General features: G+C 33.2%; 1 protein-coding gene across 1 annotated transcript in view; it reads right to left on the bottom strand.

The window, feature by feature from the left end:
- The window catches only part of CNTLN (centlein), a gene marked incomplete at its 5' end in the record, with an annotated part of 202,072 nt that overhangs the window by 49,276 nt on the left and 140,439 nt on the right, over positions 1-12,357 (bottom strand). The gene's annotated exons all lie outside the window — the stretch shown is intronic.

Below are 12,357 nucleotides of genomic sequence, written 5' to 3'. Positions count from 1 at the left end.
TTTTATTATTGAACTTAATTTTCATGACTTATGCTTTTGCTACTAACAAAACTGGGCAGCCTTATTCAATCATGATTTATAAAGAAATAAAACATGCAAATATCAGTACTTTGTCAGAAACAGTCACATGCTTTTTGACCACTCTTGCTTCCTGACATCCTAATGACAAACATGCATTGCCACATCTCTAAAGGCAAAGTGAAGCAAGAAAAGTTAAATTCTTTAGAGAATAGCAGAGTTTCCTAGCTGGAAGCATACAAGAACTGTCATTTTCTTTTACAAACAGAAATTATAGACTTGCAATGTTTAGATCACCTTCACTGACTTAAAATACTGTTTTCCCAAGTGACCTAAAATACCGAGTAAAACAACAGTACAACGATATTGTACAGGGTGTTCCTAGTGATAATCATACTTTTTCAACATCTGATATAAAACACAGACATTGTTTTAACAAGTAACACTTTGCCTGACCTAGAAGATAGGACAAAGGAGTACGAGAGTCACGTCCAATTCCTCATGGATTCTCTGCTTGGATCCTGGTTTTTGCACAGTTTACCTTATGAACATGATCCAAGTGACATTTCACAAATTCCTGGATAAATGTTGCTACACTCTGCCAGCAGAGAGACAGGCTGTGTCATGCACAGATCAATAATAGCACTGTGTTTCATCAGCCTCAAAATCAAAAGTGCTTCATCTGGCAAAAGCCATGGCCCTTGAGGATCTGACATATATAAACTGAATACCCTACACAGGATGTCTACTACAAAATCTGCCAGTGCAAAGACAAGTCTGGAGATACACAGTGAGTATATGTAAATAAGAAAATGCATTTTTGTATATATAAAGAAGTTTTTAACTCCTTTTTATGAAAAGTAAGAACAAATATCACAAAGAAGCTGCTGAATAATGGAAATGACACTATTTAAAATTTTACATTTCTTGACAAAAGAATAAAAACACAGCCAGGACAGTCCAATAGTTAATCTTTTGAGGCATTTACTATAGCATGCAGTATCTTTTGAACTGTATACAGTAATATATATTATAGTGTGCACCAATAAAAGTATACTATGTTTAAATTATACTTATAGCCTTCTTAACAAATTAATTTTCATTAAAAATACAACATGACTTTTTTTGTTTTCTTCAGGGAATCTACTCAAAGTAGAGAAGACTGTAAATTACAGGAAGTAAACTTCCTGTAGTTTCAGGCCTCAATACAAGTTTTTATAATGAAACAATGGAAATGTATTTCTCCTACTGCTTAGCTTTTCTCAAGATTATCTTAACCTTATTTGTCAAAAGAAAGCTTCCAAAATTTTTTGTTTCAAGTGCACAATCTCCAGCTTTTTAATTGAAATCATTCTCTATCAAAATTCATTTCCATTTTTTCTCATAGTAAGTTGTATTTTTTATTATTTTCTGCCAAAGTTTTTACTTTTCACAAACAATAATTTGAAAAATAAGTATTTGATGCTTTGGAAGCCAAGCCTGTAATGAAGAAGGGTCACTCAAAAAAAAGATTACTCTGTTATCAATTAGAATTAAATGCTTTCTCATCTAAATATTTCACTAGTACCTCACTAAAAAAAATGTTTCCTTACATTCCTTACATGTTTCCTTACATCTGGACTAAGGAATATGAAAGAAATATTTTTAAAATGTTTACCTAATTTTATATATTCAGATTTTTCCTCATCAAGCTATGTACTACCTAAATTAAAGACTGAGACAGGGCCATATGTGAGTCCAAGGAATGGCTGGAGTTAAGATGCTGTAGCATACTTCCTACTAGGAAAAGCTGACAGAGTTGTGGCTGTTTAGCATGGAGACGAGTAGGTTCTGGGGTGATATTACCTATGTGCACAAATATCTGAAGGAAGGGTTTAAAGAAGGCAGAGCCAGGTTCTTCCCAGTGGTGCACAGCAACTGGACAAGAGACAATGCACACAAGCTGTGCACAGGAAGTTCTGTCTGTACATCAGGAAATGCTTTTTTTTTTTTCCTGGGAGGGTGACTGAGAGAGGTTGTAGAGTCTCCTTCTTTGGAGATATTAAAAAGCCATCTGGACATGGTTCTGGACAACCTCTTCTGGGCCCTACTTGAGTCAGGGAGGTAGAATAGATGATCTCCAGAAGTTCCTTCCAACCTCGAAAATTCTTTGTTTCTGTGAAAGACCTTTACTCTTCTCTCAGCTTTGTAGCCAGAGAATCTAAAGGGCTGTACTGAACAATGAAAGCCTCAACTACGTATACACTACACCACAAATGCAGATTTTCCTTCTTTTTATGTTTCTTCTGCTAAAGAAGAATCTCTTTGAATAAGAATCTTGAAGATTCTTCTAGAAGAAGAATCTCTTTGAATGTTCCTATTGCTCATCATGGAACATTTATTTCTTTTAGCTTATTCCCTTTGTTTCATTATCGATTTCCCTGTGCCATGACTTGGTGTTTCTGAGTAGTGATGACTTCTTCCTTCCAGCATTTAAAGGGGACCAAGAAGAAATCTAGAAAGGGACTCTTTATCAGGGAGTGTAGTGACAAGATGAGGGATAACAGTTTTAAACTGAAACAGGGTAGGCTTGGAAAAGACAAATTTGTTCCAAATTAAAAATTCTTCCCTCAGAGGATGGTGAGGCAGTGGCACAGGTTGCCTGAAGAAGCTGTGGATGCCCCATCCCTGGAAGTGTTTAAGACCAGGTTGGATGGGGCTTTGGGCAACCTGGTTTGGTGGGAGGTGTCCCTGCCCATGGTGGGGAGGGAACTGGGTGATCTTGCAATCCAAACTATTAAAGGATACTTCCTCTGCCTCAGAATTTCTCTTCTTTACAAACTGATATTTTAAGATCATTATACCATCCCTCCTTGGTTTCAATTAGACCCTTATAAAGCACTGCTTTGACTTTTCTTAAGTTTATTGTCCATATTTACATCTCTTCACCACAGCACTTAATTAAATGCATTCTGAATTTCATCACAAAAATACTTTTGATTAGCTTTGCTCTATGAAGTACATGCATTTCTCCCCAAAATTCTTCCGATAATCAAAAGTGTTACTAAAGCAGAGGACGTATCTTCCTCTTTGTATTTTTCATGCTTTCAGCTCACATTATTAAACATATCCTTTCTCTGTCTGTTGCTCTTTTTCCATGCTTCTTCCTATAGAACATGTTTGTGTTTTTATCCCTAAAGGCTACCCATTGCTCAACACAAGCAGTTGACTTCTAATTCATTTTTAGATTAATTGTACAATATGAGAGCTGTTTTCTTACCCCAAATCTCACCTGAAAATATATACTTTCCAATATTCTCAATTTTAATAACCTGTATTATATCTTTACATTACAAAATGTCCTTAATTCACAACAGTTCCTCAAATCTGAAGCAAAAGTCATGAATAAGGGGGAAACAATGGTAGAATTGGATGATATGTAATGGTGCAAAGCTTTGAAATAGATCTTCCAAAATGTATGAGTTCTATGTCAATTTTTGTCATACATGGCTTGCAATGTCCTCATATCAAGTATGATTCAAGGATACAGAATGGAAAGAAAACAGAATCTTTTTTTTTTTTTTTTTTTTCAGTCTTCCTTTGTTAGATTAAAGAATCTAGAAACTAATTTCTTTTTCCTAGATTTTTAAACTGGAGTTATCTTTTAACCTCCTCTTTTATAAACTCTAATTGCTCTCTGGAATGTCATGTTTTTAAATCCTTCCCATAAGTCTTCAAATGATCTTTACTTCCCTCAACCTCTTCCTTGGATTCCGGGTATTGGAGCTAGACAGTACTCTAGAAGCAGCCAAATCATGCCAAAGACAAGGAAAATGTATTCTCTCTGCTCCTATTACACAGTCTCCAGTTCATATATTCTTGGTGTATAAACAAAAAAAACATGCTAGTGTTTATCACAATGGCACTGGGAGTTTATGCTCAACTTATTACCTACTAGGTAATTACTTCTCACCTTTCTTCAGAGTTCCTGGTTCCAAGGAGACAGCCATTCAGCTTTGCTCAACATGAACTTGGGCAGTGATTTATTATGATGTAATGATTTTCTTATTAAAAACCCTGTTGTGATGTCATAATGATCCACACTTCTAGCCAGTGTCTGGTGGATAATTGAAAGTTTAGAATAGCTGTCAATGACTGAAGATATCCTCCTGCACTGACTTGGATTTTTTAAGTTGTCACTAGCTTAAAAAAAATGACTGAAAGATTATACCTCTAAAACAAACAGCAAAAAGACTGTCATAAATTTCATAGCATATCCAAATGGAACTGATGCATAAGGTGTAAACCATTATCGGGGAAAAAAATAATGTTATCATTCATGTGAGGGATCAACTGAAAAATTAATTTCATGGTACGTGAGATTCTGAGCTAGAGAAAGTGATTTAGTACTATTTATATGTACTGATTTAACCTTAAGATATGAATTGACACATTGAGTCTACTCTGTGTACCATGTGACAGTATTTAACCCCAATTCATATACTACATGACACATGGTGAAGATCACTGAAGAAAATTAATAACCATAGCACAGGGACACACAATGTAACTGGGTGTGCTTATAAAACTTCTAGATACTTTCAGGTCCTAGAACCATTTTCTTAATCCCATGACCCTGCTCCTTCAACTTATTATGAAATCCACCTCCTTGTATCAGGAATAAGACTGCCTCTTAATAATTCATATTACATATATTTACCTAACCATACTGAACACCCTGCTCTACCTACCTTATTCTCCTTATCTCCCCAGAGATGGAAATTTATTTAATTGATTAGGACGAAATGAGAAGTAAGGTAAAAGCATGTAATAGGAGAACAGAAGAAAAAAAAAATGATTTTAAGCCTTGGATATTTGTTTATATAAGCCTTCTTATCCTTCGCAGTATAAAACACTTATGGGAAGGATTTAAAAATCCTTTAACATTCACAGTATAAAAAAATGAAAAAGTATTTCCCCAATTTCTCATGACTTCTGAAAACTTTTCATACTTAAATAATCAGGAAAACTTTTACTTATTCTGAGAATGCAAAAAGAGACTGTTAAGTAAAAATCGGACACATTAAGCAGGCAATTACATACAAGTAGAGATTCAAATGTGCACAGTATACGGCTGATCGAAACCAAGACATGTATCTCTTGCATTTTAGTAGCACCCACAGAATGGTACAAACAGATGCTTGCACAGTGTATCAGAATACTAACTCTGCAATATTAAAAAAGGTAAATAAATGTAGCTATGTCCTCTAAAGTAATTTCTTCCCTGTAATTTCAAAATGCAAAAGAACTTCTTACCACAGGGAGACCTCCTACATGCACCTCTACAGTCAAAAAATACATTTTTACCATAAGTATTACAACCGTGGAGATCTTGAAACTTAAAAAAAAAATAAATGGTAATAAGCATATGCATGAAATCATTAGTAAATCAATGTCATAGTTAATATGGCAGTTAGTGTTAATACTTTTTGGGGGGACTCCAGTGAACAAGCATAAGAGTACTGTTCCAACTGCAACCCACACTATTTTTTCCATAGCAATCTGTAAGGAAAAAGTACTGCCATAGGTGAAATGCAATCTCGCTTTAACAAATAAAGAATTATTCCCAAATCAATGTGCTGGTTTCGGTTTTTAATTTTTTATTTTTTTTTTTGGTGAGACTTGATGGTGAAAAAATATTATCTGATAAAACCATTTAACACCCACAGAACTTCACATAATAGACAGAACCCAGTCTAGTTCAGTGCTTAGCTTTAATTAAATGAGCAGATCACACTGAATTCAATGAAGATATTCTTATACGGAGTATTTAGTCCCTTTTCCAAAAGAGAAGCAGAGTAAGTGTGTGGCTTTTTATTTTACTTCTTACTGTCATTACAAAGAAAACTTTAAAACTAATTACATAGAAATATCATGTATAAGACTTTTTACTGTACATCATTTTTATAGAGTCAACAACATAGACAACTGTCTTTGCCTGAGCTGAATTAGAACTAAAAACACTTTTAAGAAGGGATGAAGGTGACAAAAAAATGCAAAGCATTAAAAATAATTCTTAAAGTTGATGCGAAGTGTTTTCTTAGGTATTTAACATGTATATATAAAGCCTTGTACAAGGAAGGAAATCATTAAGATGTTAAGGTCTTAAAAAAGTTGTCATGAACAAGAGCTGTCCTAAGTACATTAAGATGCAAACTGTAGGAATATGCACTGAGGGTTAAACGACAAAATATTTCCATCAAATATTTCCATCAGAAGAACAACTCAGCAAGAAAGGAAGGACAAAAGGAAATCCTATCGTGACAATGTTAGTTGAGCTTTTCCAGGTCCCAAATGGTATCTTATTCAGGAAAATTTGGGGGTTAAAAAATTTAAAATGAGTTCTGTTTTTTGTCTAGTAATAAGGTAGGATTCACTGTACAAAGAACGGTTGATTAAATCACATGGAAGGTGGAGAAAAGTAAGCTACATTTCACATGAAACCAATAAACTAAAAAATTACAGTATACCTTCCATATTACAATATTAAATATTAAACTTATATTATTTTCCAGTGTTTACTGTAATATGTATACACATGCATATTACTGTATTATACTATCAGATGTTTATATTAAATATGCTTACAGATATGTATACTACCTATATTTGTTACAGTACAAGAATATGCTAATCCTGATACAGGTTTTTTCTTTTAGTATAGCAGCATAACATTTAGAATTTCTATATGATATGATAAAATAATGCACAGTATTGGTGTTAAGTATATTCTATGAACTTCATGTAGTCTCCACAATTTTTTATTTACAGTATATTTTTCTAGAATTTACCTATCTGTAAGTTATTTCATTTTGACAGCAATATAAAACAACTCTCATAGTTCCAGTTCATGCCAACTGTTCTCTTTAATTTATGAATGAGACACATTTCCTACATGCAATGTACTTCAACTGTTGTTCATCAATAATTCAACAGATTTATTGTAATTTTTCTTCAGAGATCAATAGAAATGTAAAAGGTATTTTGCTTTATTTTTGTTTTGTAATGAAAGCACAATTTCATGATAAATATATTTTACAGTGTAGTTCTTTAAAGGAACCAACTTCAAAATGTTGTAAAGTTTGCAGTGCAACAAACAATAAAATTTGCTAAGATATTTTTGGTTTACATACATTTTAAAAGGGCAGTTACTTTCATGTTTACCATTTAGCAATTCTTCATTTTATTTCCAAGTCGACTTCTCTGACAGAATAGAAAATAGAAATTTGAGAACTGTGTTATACCAGCTGCAATGCGGAATCAGTTGTTTACTAGAGGAAAAATTATACAGAGAATTCCTCACTAAAGAACTGGAAATTTGACCAGATACATTTAACTAGCTAAACAGCTAGTTTATTACATCCTTAATAGAATTTTGGACTATGAATAGAAAGAGGAGAGTTTTAGGCTCACAGTATCAGACAGCTTTGTCTGTCTCTGTTTCTAGCCTTTAGAAGTCTGACATCCCAGCTTGATTTTCAATTTATTAGGCTCAGAAAAACTCTAGTAAACCTAAATGTCACTTGTTTAATTTATGATATATCAGAATCTATTATTCTCTTTAGAGCGAAGTCTTCAAAAACTATGAGCAGGGTCCTGAAACAGAACTTAAAATCCATAGGAGTGAAGTTTGAAATAGACAATTTTCATAGGCAGTATTGTCATTTAGGTCTGGAACATTGTGGCAAGACCAGGAAGAATGGCTTTCTCTCAAGAACACATAAACTGAGAGTGTGTTTTGACATTTGAATTGTCTGTTGTGCCATCAAAGAGGTCTCTTCTAGGCCTTCACACAAAATCATAACTGTAGTATGACTTCAGAAGAACATACTATTTACATACAAGTAAGTTTTGAGAAGACCTCAGCCTCCCACTTGAACATAGTTTTATTAGGTAAATCTCTGCTGTTTTAGATTGCATTTACAAACTCTTGAAAGGTCAAGCAGTATATCCTGTTTTATCATACTATTAACCCTTCTGCTTTATCTTTACAATTTTTCTAAATTTTACATGTACATATAAGTAAAACAGAAAATGTGCTATTTTGATTTTTTCAGATTCTATATTTAATTATTTTTGAATATTGTTCCTAAAGATTATCGTACCTGCATATTAACCAAGACCATTGCTATTCACAGCAGACACAGAAGGATCTGTACACTTATCCAGACACGGAGGAGGGAGAAACTACATTTGCTCTGACATTTTTAGGAACAGGCTCTTCCAGAAAACAGCTTCATACAGTTCTTTGATTGCTTCTTTACAGTCAGTGCCCAGGTTGGGTGGTTGTGACGTGATTTTGCACTGAGGTTTGACAAAGATGTTAAATAGGTATATTTAACTTTTTTATTATTTACTTTTATTTCTACAATGGATACAAGTAAGATGTTTTAGATGTGAATGTGTCTGGTAAGAATGGGGCATTGCGGAACAGGAAAGAAACAAACTGAACTTTCATTAGTTTATTTTCAATGTGTTATTACCTTAGGTCATTACAGCAACACTATTTACTTTTTTTTTTTTTTAAGCTATAAATGAAAGTCAGAATTCCTGTATATGCTACTGGTGTAACTGCAAACTCTTGCACAGTCTATCTGTAAAATTTGTATTTATACTTTATTAGAAGACTTCTAAAACATTTCATAAAATTGTATCAATTGTATATTCTGTATATACATATTATTATCTGATGTATATCTTGAAAAATACATTTTTAAGCCACTGGAGAAAAAATCTATTTTATTTAGAAAAGATGACACTGAATGTATAAGCTTTTGTATGAACTTAATTTTAAAAAGTACAAGAGCTCTGAAATACTTTTGTGAAAGAGCAGTCAAAAAGCTGTAACTTGGTTACCTATGAAAGTGTTTAGGTTAAAAGAATTGGACATGTGTAGAAGAATTTCTAATGGGACAATATTTATTTAAAAGATACCAGAAGTTTTCAAAATGTTTATGTATTTGCTACAATTCTACTGAACAAAAGTGAGAAAGTTCAAAAAGCAGTTTTGACTTACTGATGAATAATTTTAAAAAATTTAGCTTGTAATTTCAGGATTATTCCTAAAATTTAGGAATCCTTATAATTTAAAGAAAACAGACACACAAAACTTACAATATAAATAAATAATAAACTTATAGATTGAAAAACTCCACATGAAAACTTAAGTTAAAGTGAAATCATTGTGTAAACAATAGTTAAGTCAGTAATTTAAATGCATCTAAATTCATCATCAGTTTCTTCTTTGTTTTGAGGTAACTGAATAATGCTAAATTAGTTATTACTCATATCTGGGTACGATAAGAAGAGTGAAGATTGCTGAATTTGCAGATGCAGCTCTGAATTCTCAGCTGTTCACTGATAAACTGAGCAGCAAACAATAGTCAAGAGAATATGTAGAGAAAGCCACAAACATATTTTTAAAAACATAAAGCTTTTTCTAGCCTTATTCTTTTTTGCTTTTAATGCTTACACCTTTCTGTTCTTGAGATAATCCACCAGATCAACTTCGCTTTTGTCTTAAAAGCAAACTGTACTTAAAAAGCCCAGTAAGAGCTCAGGAAAAAGAAATGTTCCCTCAAAATTCAAAGAAAATAGAAACTTCAACAGTTTAAACAAAGTTTAGAAAGATATTTATAACGCTATAGATGCTATCACAAAAAAAAAACGAAGCTGAGCTGCAGCCAAAACATACACAGACTTCTAAAAAAAATCCAACTCATCAAAAAAGTAGTTGTATATCTGCAAGAATGCATCTGAAAAATTTTACTTAAACCTTTACACCATCCACTCCAAAGGACCTGTCAGTGGTTGGCTGTTTGACTTGTTTCCATCTTTTGAGATCCATGTTTCCTAGTGAAGCATCCCTATACAAGTACTTTGCAAATGTCTATGGCTTTCTGTTAAGAAATGCATTTATGACATCACCTGAGAAACTGGAAATATGATGCAAAAGATCCTACAGTACCTTTCAGAAGCAGACCTAAGAGTGGCCACAACTTTAATAAGGTAAGCGCTAATGACAACCTGCATACAATTTTCCTTTTTTATCAATAAATTTCATCTGAACTTCTCCAACAAGAATGATACCTACTGCATAACACTAATTATCACGGCTCTGCTGTATGCAATAAATAGACTATTTTTATAATCAGTCACGTAGTGATACAAATGAGTAGGGGGGAATAAATCTTATGAAAAAAAAAAAAATCCTGGATTTTTCTAACAATTCCTTTCTGATGTTTTTCCTAAGAAACTAAGGAAATGCTAAATCCCTTTGCTTCTACATTAAGTATCAGCTCCAGCTGTGATTTCTATACACTGATTGCAAAATGTAACTACTGTACTTCTGAACAGACGGTCTTGACTCAGTATTGATGTAAATCCCTGGAGAATGCAAGCTTTGATTCTCACATGTGCAGACACTTTAAAGTCATTTTGCAGAAATATGCACAGAATTGCTTTTGCAGAAACAAAACAAAGCAAGAAATTGACATTACTGCAAAGAGTCTGTAAGGCTAAACAAAAAATGAACTAAAAATTCAGAACTCCTAACTCTTACAAAGAGAAACAAACGTAAATACAGGTGTATGTGCATCTCCAAGAAAAATACACAAAACTATATAGGTACATATATTCTGAAAATCAACAGATGCCAGACAGTTCGTAGGTTGTATGAACTGTAAAATGTCTCGATATGAACATCTGGAACATTTAAATCCTAAATCCAGAGTCAATCTTCTAGCACTAGATTCCTGGAGGATTATAACAAAGAACTGAGTGCACAAACATCTGCCCTTGTTTCCTAATGGATTTATTTTCTTAGTTAAATTCAGACAACACCTCATCCAAGTCCATGATGTTGATGTTTAAGTTACTAAAACACTACACTTACCTTAGCCCAACATCACAAGTTCGCTGTTAATATAAAATTACCCAGGAGCATGATTACATACAGAAGTTATATTTGGATGTTAGTTACTTTGACACTGTTAAAGTGTGTAAGAGTCTCCCTGAATCCACAGATTGCTTAAATCTTTTACTTCTTGGTTTGTTCCCTTGGTTTTTATCTTCTACCTGTGCAAGATGATTCCAGAACCTAAAGTTAACAGGAACACTGAGGAGAAACAATGATGAAAACAGTATTCTTAATAAGGAATAAAATGGTTTAAAAAATAGAATTCCACTTGCAATACCTTAAAACTTCACTTCTAGATAGCATTCTTTTTATAACACTAATAAAAGCAATCAAAACACCACCACAAAAAAAAAAAAAAAAAAAAAAAAAGTGTGCTTTACAATCATTTGATCTGTCTGAATCATGGTTCTCTCTCTAAAACATGCATGTACCCTGCAGTGACTGTGTAGGTGCTTTACCTCCTTAATTTTCACTTGGCAAGTAGCCCAAGCCTTTGCTTTAAATTTCCCACTTGGTAGCACTACTATGGCACCTGAAGAGTAATTAGTTATAAGAAAGGGAATTTGAATTGGTTGCTGAGAAGGAAAAAAATGTGCATGCCTAATAAAGATTTTTCCTTGAGTACCTGCAACACATTTATTTAATTTTGCTTAGAATGCACCACCCTTTAAATAGACCGTTGACCAATCTTTTTTTTTTTTTTAAAGAAATAAAAACTTTCCAAAAGAACAGTGAAAGAAAATTGGTTTCTAAGAACATATTATTTTGCTTTGAGTCAGTCTTTTACATTACAACAAGACTTACCTTCATACATTTTTTTTTAACACAGTTTCTTGATAATGGCCTTTTAAAAAAATAAAATAAAATTGTTTCCCACATTGCTCTCCTATGGATGCCTAAGGTGTAGTCTTCTAGGAAGGCAAATCATGACAATGTCTGAGCAAGTTGAATATTCTATCTAAATTACTTATACATAACTCTCTGAGAAGTTTATACTGTCCATGAAACTTTACATTATGATACTATTTGTTAGATAGGCAGATCTCCACTGGTTCCAATGACCTTGGAAACTATTTTTGAACAATTCATTACATATATATAGTTATGCAAAATGAGTAACAGAAATGAGGTTTTTCCTTCTCTAGAAATTAGCAGTTCCCCAGCCCTAAGAAAGTGAGAAGTGCTGCTCCTGATACTGCTTCTGCCTTCTGTGCAAAGAGAGAAATGCAGAGAAGTTTGAGGGGGAGGGGATTTGATTTCTTTTTTAATGTCTGCCTCCTTCCAGCAAGTCCATCTGTTGTAGCACTATAATTCTGGAAGCAGGATGTGTGTGTGACCAACAGGAGACAATTACTGCAAAAGTGTTTGTTGATTCAGCTCTA

This window comes from Netta rufina (genome assembly GCF_964035555.1).
Source record: "Netta rufina genome assembly, chromosome: Z".
Taxonomy (NCBI): domain Eukaryota; kingdom Metazoa; phylum Chordata; class Aves; order Anseriformes; family Anatidae; genus Netta; species Netta rufina.
Note: the sequence above shows the minus strand (reverse complement) of the source record. Positions and strands in the feature narration are given on the sequence as shown.